The sequence below is a fragment of the Hipposideros armiger genome, unplaced genomic scaffold (genome assembly GCF_001890085.2).
Source record: "Hipposideros armiger isolate ML-2016 unplaced genomic scaffold, ASM189008v1 scaffold_410, whole genome shotgun sequence".
Lineage (NCBI taxonomy): Eukaryota > Metazoa > Chordata > Mammalia > Chiroptera > Hipposideridae > Hipposideros > Hipposideros armiger.
Genome location: NW_017731760.1, coordinates 1,450,835 through 1,462,344, shown reverse-complemented (window position 1 = coordinate 1,462,344; position 11,510 = coordinate 1,450,835). Strand labels below are relative to the sequence as shown.

At 50.6% G+C, this 11,510-nt stretch overlaps 1 protein-coding gene across 2 annotated transcripts in view; it reads left to right on the top strand.

The window, feature by feature from the left end:
• The first annotated feature begins 2,703 nt into the window (after positions 1–2,703).
• The window catches only part of MRAS (muscle RAS oncogene homolog), a 62,175-nt gene continuing 53,368 nt past the window's right edge, over positions 2,704–11,510 (top strand). Inside the window, exon 1 of one of the 2 annotated variants that reach the window (XM_019663924.1) lies at positions 2,704–3,071. The gene's annotated coding sequence lies outside the window, so the exon portion shown is untranslated. Of the gene's footprint in view, positions 3,072–3,181; positions 3,455–11,510 lie in introns of those variants that run through there. The other variant, XM_019663923.1, reaches the window with a different exon arrangement.

Here is an 11,510-nt window from a genome sequence, read left to right as displayed (position 1 = left end):
GCACAGGGAAAAGAGTATAGACTCCGTGGTCTGAATGAGTGCTGGTGTCCTCTTCACCTTCCCCTTACTCTCAACACACACACACACACACACACACACACACCCCACTGACCTGCCCATCGAGGCCAACAGGCGCAGGGAAAAGAGTATAGACTCCGTGGTCTGAATACCTTGTATCTCAGTCTACTGGCTGGGTGGAATTTGGCTTGGGGGGGGGGTCTCCTTATGTCTAAAACAGGGTGGGTAAGGCCTTCTGCAGGTGTTGGGAGGTGTGCGGTCCCATCACTATGCCCATGTCTGACACACCTTGAGTTCTCAGGACCTCAGAGCTGCTTTCACCCTCAGGGACTACACTGGGGCAGGGAGTTCTGCAGGAAGGTTGTGCCACAATGACCTGGCTGGCTCCTGGCCCTGAAGTCCCCCGGCTCCCCAGGTTTTCCCACTGAACCTCCACGCACCAGCTTGGGTCTGCCCTGAGGCATGGCAGTCAACAAGCCTTAGGCCAGAGAGGCACGCACAGGATATATTGCAATGGGTGAGGCACACTTGCTCATGTCATTGAGCTGAAAAATTCTACTCTGGGTCAGCTCGGTGGCTCTGACATTTGCCTTGTTCCAGGAGCTGGCTCCTGGCCTGTGTCTGGCCTTGGAGCTCCGGGCCTGAAACTTGGGTCTGAGTCCTGCCTGGGTTTTTGGTCAGGAGTCTGGCCTTCTACCATACCCCAAATACACCTGTTGAGCCTTTCAGATCTGCTGGAGTTTTTGGAAAGACTTCAGCTCACTCATGCCTCAGCATATAAGGTTTTCTCGCTCCCTATCAGCCTAGCTGATTGTTTTTGTCCTTTAAGCCCTGGCTCACGCATCACTTCTCGCAGAAAGCCTTCCCTGGGCACTCACCCTGTCCCAGCACTGGGTTAGGTGCCCTTCCTCTGGGCTCCCACAGCCCCTGGTATCTTTCTCTCCCACACCACTTACACCTCAGTGGCATTCTGAATGTGCTTGGAGGTAGGCCTCTGCCACAGTGCCTGGCACACAGTAGGTGCTCTGGCAGCGTTTACTGAATGAATGCACTATCAAACCCAGGCCTCATTTTTCTGCTCAGTGACCCTGTTCTCTAAAGTCCCGATTTGCCAGCAATTGAACCATGTTTTACTTCAGGGTTCAAAGAGCAAAGGAGGCAGCCCAAATGGGACAGAAACCCTGTTATAAGACCCCAGCCACAGTCTGCAGGGTTTAATCTCACCATTGGAGAATGCCAGGCAACTGCGTGTTATTACTAGCTGTTTAGATTCTATTTCTGAAGAGACAGATTATTAAAGATTTGTGCACGAACGTGGTATAAAGACAAATCTTTGACGTTTGTGCAGATATTGTAGCCACTCAAGCTGAGGACAGCAGTCTGGCCACTGTGCCAGTCAGGGCCCAGGAGAGGATGTCTCTTGATGGAGGGAGTCCATGAGTGGCTGACAGACAACCAGAACACATAGACACTTGTCCGCCTCTCCTAAGGCCTGTAGTAAATGGTAGGGGGAGGAAGAGGCAGGTTCCACAGCAAGACTTGACCAGTCAAGATGAACAGCTGTCCCTCAAGCCCCATCCTCAGCCAGTTCTTTTACTCCCTACCAAAGTGACATACAATCCACTTCCCCTGCCATGACGACTCTCGGGGTCCATGGGACCTTCAGAGTAGCAGATGGACTTAGAGATGCAAAGGGCACAACAGCGCTCACCAAATGGCTGCATGGTTACTTGGGATGCCCATCGAAACCTGCATCAAATTGGGAGCCCCAGCCTGGCATGAAGGACTCAAGGCAGTAAGGTCCCCTTAGGCCTGGGGTAGAGGCTGAAGCTCTCGAAATGATAAGGATGGGTTCCCTGGATGTGTAAAGCCGGTTCCAAGTCATCATTGACATCCATCCACAAAAACAACATTCTCAAAAATGACACTGATAATCAAAACTACAATGCGATACCACGTCACCCCTACTAGGATGGCTATAATAAAAAATGACAGACAATAACAAGAGTTGGTGAAAATGTGGAGACATTGGAACTCTCACACATTGTTGGTGAGAATGTAACACAGTGCAGCCACTTTGGAAAACAGTTCAGGGGTCTTCAAAATGTTAAACATAGTAGCCTATGACCCACAATTCTACTCCTAAGTATATATCCAAGAGAAATGAAAGCATACGTTCATGCAAAGATTTGTACATAAACGTTCTTAGCAGTTTTATTCATAATACCAAAAAAAAGTACAAACAACCTGTCTGTCTACTGATGAATGGATAAACAAAATGCAGTGCACACGTACAATGGAATATTATTCAGCCATGAAAGGGAGTGAAGTGCAGCTACATGCTGCAACATGGATAAACCTTGAAAACGTTGTGCAGAATGTAAGAAGCCGGTCACATAAGACCACATGTTGTATGATTGCATTTATATGAAATGTCCTGAACAGGTAAAGCCATAGAGACAGAAAGTAGATTAGTGGTTTCCAGGGGCTGCGGAGGAAGGTGGGAAGCAGGAGTCACTACAAATGGGTACATTTGGCGGGAGGGGGTTATGAAAATATTCTGGAATTAGATAATGGTGAGGGTTGCACAAAGTCGTGAATACATTAAAAACCACTGAATTGTATACCCTAAACGTGGAATTTTATGGTATGTGAATTATATCTCTATTGTTTTAAAAAGGAAAAAATGACGCCAATGGAGGAGTTAGCGGAACTGAAACAATGAAATGGAGCGCGAGTGTCGCCTGTACTGGTTGCATCCATCTGTACGAAATTTGGGCCCAGGAACGGTGCACCAAGAGGGCTTGGAGAAGCGGCACTGGAGGCAGGATCTAGGAGGAAACACGTCCCAGGATTCTAAGGGAACGTGGTTAAGGTGGCTAGTCCCAAACGCTTAGGACTGGGGAGGCGACCCTGGGCTCAGAAGTTGGCCGGACCAAGCGGAGATTTAAAGGTTGGAGCACAGAGGCTCCTCTTAAAGAGGCCGGGGTCAATTCCCATTCTGCGTCCACGTTCAAGCCAGCTAGCCCCAGGGCGCCACGGGTCGGACCCGGGTAAGTGCTCCGGCCCGCGGGGAAGGCAGCGGCGCCGCTCACACGCCCTGCCCGGTCAGGGAGACTCGGCGCGGGTGACCCGGACGCTGCCTGCCGCGTCCTGGAGCCGGGGTGCAGGCGGGGGCGGGGGGTCGCGGCGTGGGGCCGGGCTCCTCCCGCGCCCCCGCAGCGCTCTATTTTTAGCAGGCGCTGTTGCAATATAAGGAATGCGCCGCGCGCCGGGCACTCCCCGCGCGCGCGGGCTGCGCGGTCGCTTTAAGGAGGCGCCGGGGTGGGGACGGGCCAGAGCGACCGGCGGGCCCGCGGGCCGGGAGCCGTCAGTCCGGCGCGAGCATGGAGGAGGCGGCCTGAGGGCCTGAGCCCCGACCGGGCTGGCGCGTGCGGTGAGTGGTCGCGGCCGCAGTGGATGGGCGAGGAGGAGAGGGAAGGGAGCCTGGCCGCGCTGACCCCCCGCCCGGGCTGGCGCTTTGTTCCGGGGACGGAGGTGTGGCCGTCCCCGGCCGGGCCGCGCTTCTAGCGGAATGCGCTCTGGGACTGGCGGCGAGTGGCCTTTTGCCCCTGCAGCAGGCTCCAGCGTTAACGGTGTGCGATTGAGAAATCGGCCACGACCCAGACTCCAGTAGGGAGGGCCTGCCCACCGCCCCAAAAGCCCCATTTGTGATCACCGCCCTCGGGTTCCTTGCCTGCCCAGGCGAGGACCCGCGGGGAGGTGGGCAGCCGACCTCGGGGAGTTGGGGTGCTTTCTCTCCTTTTAAAATGGCGTTAACAAGCTCAGAGCTCCGCCGGGGGGAGTTGTCAAATTCAGCTGAATAACGAAAAGCAGCCTGCTTCATAAACAACCCTTCACTGCCCCAAAGCTCAGGGTTCTGGTCACAACAAGGGCCCGGCTCTCATTCAGTGACCCGACTTAGTTGGGGCACCCACCGTGTGCGGGGTACAGTGTCAACTCCAGTTCCGCGGGCGATCAGGGGTTATGAGAGCAGACAACGTGGGAAGTCAGGGAAGGCCTCCTAGAGGAGGTGATGCCAGGCAAGACCATGGGCCCTGGACACCCAGTTAGACTGTGGATAGGATGGAGGTCTGTGCTGGCTGGGGACAAAGCTGAGTCTGGAGAGGTGGACAGGGGCCACTTCATTGAGGTCCTGATCGCAGAGCTCTGGGTTTGTCCCTCTTTCCCCCATGGGCCCCTGCTGGTATCTAACCACCTTGGGCTAGAACAGTTCTTACCCCTGCAGGACTCAACTCTGGCCTGGACCTGGCAAGAGAGGAGTAATCAGGAGACCCGTCTTTAAAAGCCCCGAAGCGCCACTGTAATAACAAAAGCCATCAGGGCTTACAAAGACCAGACATGGATGTGCTTGCTCATCATTTGACAAGACTCCTGCAAAGGTTTTGTTATTCCCATATGCAGGTGGGGGACTGGGGCTAAAAGGGTCAGTAATATGCTGGAAATCCTAGAGACCTGATTTAGACCATGTCGCTAGCTGTTCAGGTCCCTCTTGAGAGGCTTGGGCTGTCCTGGGCTTGAAGGCTCCCGGTGCAGCCTGTGTTAATGCTTTTCTGCTCTATTGACATTCACTGGCGGGTTGAAGTGTGGGGTGGTGAGCTGTTAGTAACTGACACGTGTCAGGGGCTTCGCTGTGAACAAAGCACTTCACTAAGACAGTTCTTAGAGTTTCTCCTGCTTCTCGGTTGAGGGAAGAAACTTGAGCTGGCTAACATTTTATAAATCGCCCAATTTCCTGTAAATCGCATGTCCCTGATGACTAGGGTTGGAAATGTTTCAGGCCATGGTTTTCACCCTTGGGTCTGTTCTCACTGCCCAGGGGCCAGTTAGATTCTCTGCCTGTGGTTTATGGTGTAGTTTGTTCTTTCTCTGCCAGGGCAAGAGGCCTGGGGCTTTGATGCCCCCAGGTTTTCAAGGCTGCAGGGTCTGACAGCCTCTTTCTGAGGAGGAGGGGGTGTTGAGTAAGCTGGGTGCTCTGGTGGAAACTGCCCCTCCCCCTAGTGCCTCAACATTTCCTTATGGAGAAGGAAGGGGGGTCAAGGCCCTCTGCTGAGCCCTGGTGAGGCAAGCAACAGCCTTCCAAGGTTGCCAGCGTTGCTCCTGGGTAAGGCAATTTGTATTTTTCCACTACGTACTCATGTTTTCACCTACATAAGACATTTTTGTGACAGGTATAACTTATTATTAGCTCTAACCACAGGTATTTCATGCTTTCAGTTATCTGAGCTGTTTATAAATCAACAAGTCAGTTATCCCTGGGGTTGGTTCCTGAGCTTGATTGATGACCTGGAACTGGGGAGGACCACTGGGCTCTGACGAGCTGAACTAGCTCCTGGGGTGACTGGCTCTAACATCAGTCAGAACTGCATGTTGACCAGCCTACTGGATCGAATGAGTTCTCAGGGAAATGTGACCTCCATTTTATATTTCACATCTGGTATGATCATTGTTCTACCCGTGAAATGCCCCAAATGGAGTGTGCCTCCCTGCAAGTGATTGAAAACATACCTGCTCATGAGAATTGTGTCATTTATACAAACCATACTCATGTGAGCTAAGTGGGAACACATTCTTGTGCAAAGCTGGGATGTTCTCAGGTATCGAGAGGGTGCGCATTGAGTTCCAGAAGCTCTGTACCTGCCAGGCCCAGGGCAGGCATCCAGCTGGCCATAAGGTACAGTTAGTTACTTTTGTCTGGGGATGAGAAAAAGGAAGGAGCTGAGTGAGCTCCCTGTGTGCCCTCGGGCATCTGGCAAGTGCCCACTGTCTAGAGGCTGAGCAGAGAATAAAAGCTTTGAGGGGAATTTTGTTGGTGGACTCTGAGGCCTTGCCAACCCTCATGGTCTTGGGTGATGCCACTTGGCCCTATAGTACTAGATCAGTGGGGATGCTTTTGACTACAAATAACAAAGCCCAAGGTATAGTGGGTTGAGCAGAGTTTAGATCTCCCAAAGATGCTCTCAGCTCATGTGAGGCCTCTGTACACAGGGGGTGGGATACTAGTGCCACTTACAGCAAGTTCCTGTATGGGACAGGCAGCTGAGAAGGCTGAGGGTCTGATGTGCAGAGCAGTGGATGGATTTGACCTTCTTGGGTCACAGCTTCTTTAATATGTCAATAAGATGTCCAGAGAAAAGTTGCTTGGATCTACAAAAGTAGGCATACATTCCAGGGATTCATGGATCTCTGAAAACGAGTCCTGGATCCCAGGTTAGATCCCCTGGCCTAAGCCACATTACTTCACTGTTTACCTGGGACCTATTGTGTCACTCTGCCTGCCGGGCCAGCATGCCATCGTGGTAGAGACAGATGTCAAGAATGAAAATCGAGTGAGATGGTTGTCAGTTCTCAGCCCGTGTTGAAGTCTGTGCAGTCAGCCAGCAGGTCTGTCTTGTGAAACTCTGAACAAGAGGGCAATGCTACTGCCCCCTCATGCTCAGACAGGCCAAGATGACAGCCATGTTGCACTGCTTGGTGCCTGCCATGCATTTCTTGGTGCGCGTTTCCAGTCTTCTAGGTAGCATTCTGGTTGCGCGTGATGAGGTTGTCTTGCCTACCCCCAGAGACCACCCCCTGGCCCTCTTTGACTGCCCCCACCACTGAGCCCTTAGGCCCTTTTCGATGTTAGCATGATCCAAGGCAGCTTTCTGAAGCCATCCATCTTGTAGGGGTCATGAAGTAACAATGTGTATTTAGCTTCTTAATGTCCCTGTTATTGTCATTTAGCATTCTTTGTAGCTTTATGAGGTGGGGCCTGCTGATGGCCAACGGCCAAATGACAATGTGGGTGATTACTGGTTGCTGAGGTGACATTCTGGGTCTGACAGAGGCATATTCTCATCAAGAGAGCCTGGTATCCGGCCACCTAGATGGATAAAACATCTTGATCCACATCTGGGTTTTCTTGTTAATGAGGTTTTTGAGAGTGTGCAGCATGGAGTGGTAGAATGAAGGAGGGTGGGGTGGAGAGTTGGGAGACTGGAGCTCTGATTCCAGTCCTCTGTGACTAGAGGGTCTTGGATGGGTCCTGTGCTGCGGGCACTCAGGCACCATCTGTGACTTCTCTGCCCAGCCCTCTGGGTTGTCATGGGGATTAGATGAAATACACAGATGAGAAAATGCCTAGGAAACCAGAACGGGTTACAAAAATGAAGAGCATTATCAGCATTCAAGCAGCCTTCAGATAACAGAATCATGGCCCCAGAGGGGGCCCCTGGAGCCTGTGTAGTTTGGATTCAGACCCAATAGAGCACATTTCTCATAGTGGTGAGGGAGATGTTTTTAGGTGGGTCCCATATAGCATCTTTTATTTTATTAGTTATATACTTGTTTTAAGTATATGTATAATAAAAAAAAATGCAGATATCATATCAAACGTGCTTGTTTGTTTTTAATGGATATTTAGCTCAGACTAAGGCTAAAGAAAGAGTTTTAAGTGACTCCTTGAGTAAAGGCTGAGAAACTTTCAACAGGGGAGTCCCTCCCATGCAGTCTGTGAGACCTCAGATGGACCCCTCTAGAGATGGGAAGATTGCTGCCCCTCAAGCCAGTCCACTCCATTTGGGGGTTCTCGCATCCCTGCAGAGTCCTGTCCTTTCTCCCCTTACGCTGTCTGCTGGACCTGTCCCACATAAACCTTTGATAGTCATGCTTTTCTCAGGCTTGAGCAGCTCTACTTTCTTCAGCTGCTCCTCAAATGGAATGGTTTTAGAGACAGCCTCTCTGTATGTCCTCCCGCCTTTCCCCTCCCTCCCTCACCTCCCTCTCTCCCTCTCTCCCTCCATCTTTCCTTCCACAAAGACTTGTGGGCTAGACACTCTATATTCACCAACTCTAAACCTCACAAGTTTGCTGTTAGCCTTTTACAGATATGGAAACTGAGGCTCAGGGAGGTTAAGTAGACCACCCATAGCCCTAGTTTGAGAAGCAGACTTTGACCAAGGTCTGCCTGGTCCTGAAGCTCATGCTCCTTCTATCACACTGCTCTGCTCCCAGCACTGAATGACCAAAAATGACCCATCTCTTCTCTCCTGGCGCTCATGGGACATGTACTGTGGGGCATGACCATATGTAATAAGTGCTGCATTGGAGCAAAGGCCTCAAGAGGACAGGAGATAGAGCAGCCCACGCACAGCGACGCCAGAAAGCAGCAGAAGCCACAGGGGTGCAGAGGTGGCTGGTGGGCAGAGAGCCTAGATGGAATGGCTTTTCCGGACGCTCTTAATCATATAGTCAGCAACGAACCCCTAAATCATTTGTGCACTTTGGTACATTTTTTAATCTTGAAAAATAAGAAAAGGAAAAATATAAGGGATAATATAACAAACACCATGTACCCATTACCCTAAATGAACAGATACAACCATTTTGTTTGCACTTGATCCTTTCCTGGTGGGGTCGGACTTAAAACCTATCCCTCCTCAGTAGGCCCGGTTGGTCTGGGCCTGTCCTCCACCTGCGGTGGACTTTTGGAGCTTTGCTCCTGAGATTCCATGAATTGGCTCTTATAGCTAACGTCCCCAGCTAATTCAGTGAAAATGCCACCTAGGTGTCCATCCAGGTTGTTGATCCTTTTGCCGTCTAGGACCACACTGGGAGAAACTACCAGAGAACAGGAAGAATATGCATTTTTTTTAAATTTAACCCTTTTCAAAACAGTTGATTTACCATAAAAAACATCTGCCTTGACCCTTGTGGGCTCAGGCCAGGCTGCAGAGCATAATTTAGTCTCAGCTGCCCAAACTGAACTGTTGTTTTAAATGGTGGATGTATATACTTGGAAAAGAGAGAGAGAACACATGATTTCCTTTTTATAATTAGATGACAGTTTGTTAAGTAGTTCATCTTCATTGATCTTTAACAAAATACATTTTCTATTCTAAAGTATAGAACTGCTTTAAAGGAAGGAAGGCTACAGTACAACGTAGAACCTGTGTAATCCCTAGCTTTGCCTTTCTAGCTGTCCCTGTGCTCAGCTTCCCAGAAAGGACTCCCGGGTGCTTCGTCCCCAGTTGGGGGTGGGGGGTTTCGGAGGGGAGAGGCAGCTCTCCAGCTGCTGAGGGGGTAGCTCTCCATGATGGTGTCTCACCCAACTCTTCACAGCCTCCTCCGTTCCACCCCCTGCCTGACTCTCCAGCTGGAGCCTGACGCCATCCACTTGCCTGGAGCTGGGGCTTGGGTTGGAACAGTAGCAGAGCAGTGCTTTTTAAAGCCGGGCAGAAAAGGTTCAAACACTTCTAGAGAAGCCTCCACACCCAGGCAGATCTCATTTTCAGGGAGTCACGCACAACTGGGGGCAACGATTCGAATGAGTTTCACAGTAGAACATGGGGACCTGAGGTGGTCCCCGAGTCCTCTTTTTTAAGTGGAGAGAATGAGTTGAAGTGTTTTCTGTACCTGAGTTGCTGACAAAGGTCAGCACTGCCTGTTGTCCTTTTCCCTCACCATGACGGAGATGCTGCAAAGCCGGCGAGGGTTGGGAGCCTGAGGACCTCAGGAGAACCTGCCTGGTTGGGGTTTGTCTCGCCGTAGAAGATATCAGAGGCTGTACCAGTGAAGGCAGTTAAACATATTATAAAACCAGCTCCTATGTGATTATACAGAAATACACGTACATGTTATGTTTATAGGCCCACGTTTTTGTGTTTCGAATCCTGACGGTTTGGGTTATTTCTTCTTAAACTCCTCCCCTTATTTCTAATCACGTCTCCTTTGGTGCCAGCCTTAACATCTCTCACTTAGATTACTGCAGTAGCATTGCAACTGTTTCGCTATCTCTAATTTTGCCCCCTCTAAATTCATCCTAAAACTGACCAAAATGAAGTATCTCCAAATCAAACTTGAGCATTTTACTCCCTTACTTATAGACCCTTTCATGAGTAAGGAGAAGGGACTAGACCTACCAGATATGAAAACACACAGATATTGAAACACAAAGCTGGAAGAATTCAAGTAGTATCACTCCTGTCATAGGAATAAACAGGTCAGTGAAACAGAATAGAGTGCCTCCCCCAAAGTGTGCCCCTCCCTCATGCAAATCTTTTTATTTGAAATGAGGCTGTAGGTTCATTTTTTAAAGAAATGTTCTAGGTTTAAAAGAATCTGCTATACATACTATGTGTTAGGCTGCCCATATTAAAAGCAAAAGTACTTGTAGGCGTATAGAGCTGTGTGCAGGTTGCTGAAAGTGGGGTGGAGTTGGGGAGGCCCATTCACCCTTTAGGAGCCAACCATTTGGGGGGGTCTTGGGGCAGGTTCTTGTCTCCCCGAAGCATTATATATTAATTTCAAAAGCAAAATTAATTTTAATTCAGCTTAGGGTTGTTTTTTCCTTTTTATGCTTTTGAATTTCAAAACTCCTTTTTGAAAACTCCCCCCTTTTAGATAACCCACAAATTCACCCCCTTATATTTTCATTCCACTGGAAATGACTTCCAAAGGAAGAGATTGAGGCAAACCCATCTTTCTTGGTGGGTACCATTCTCTCACAAGTAGGCGCAGCAGCCCAAAATAGCCTCTATCATGTTCTCCTTTCAATGCCTGCTTTATTGTAACCGGAGATGATGGAAAAGGGTGGATCCCTGTCCCCAAGCCTTGGGGCATATATGAAAAAATAACTTGTATGAGATCTGTCTTCTCAGCCATCCCTCCACACCACACCCACATTCCTCAGGTTGGGATCTCCTGGGCAGCAGAGCTAGGAAGGCCTTGTGCTCTTCACACCCAAGCCCTCCTTTTCCTGCTAAGGAAGCCAGGCCCCAGGTGCCCTGGGGGTGCTCCCAGGGTTAATGTCAGCTGCCATCAGAACCCTCCCTCCCACCGCCACTCCCTGACCCCCGACCCCACCCGCCCGCCCGCACTGGACAGAGGCTTGAGTCCACTTCTCTGGGCCTGGGTGGGTGTTTCCTGCATGTTTGAGATTTTACGGAGGAAATCAAAATAAAGGAACAAAGCCTTTGTTTTACTTCTGGGCTCAAACTGGGGACAGCTGGAGGGATGGAAAGGGGGAGCAGGAGCAGGTCACTTGGCACGTCAACAAAATAACCATTCTGATGAAGCATTTAACAGGGACTTTTTTCTATTTTGGGTTGCTGTGTGTGAATAGGCAAGCTGGGCGGAGGGCTGGGAGGGCCTCTGTGTGGAAGCAGAGGCCCTGGCAAGGTCTCTGGCAGGGGTCTGGGCCCCCCAGCAGGATGGCAGAATTGGCAGCCAGCGGGGCCTGGGGGAGCTCTCAGTCCTGCCTGCCTTCCTTCCTCAAAAGACCCGCAGGAGAAGGGGCGCGGGCTCCAGTTTCTGCCCCCTTCCTGTTGTCTGTGTGACCTTGGGCGAGTCCCCCACTGCTGTGAGCCTCCTTTGCCATGTTCATAAGGGGACAATGCTGCTGTAACGCAAGTGTCCCAGCCACCCTGTCCCTGTTTTTGCTCTAGTCCAGT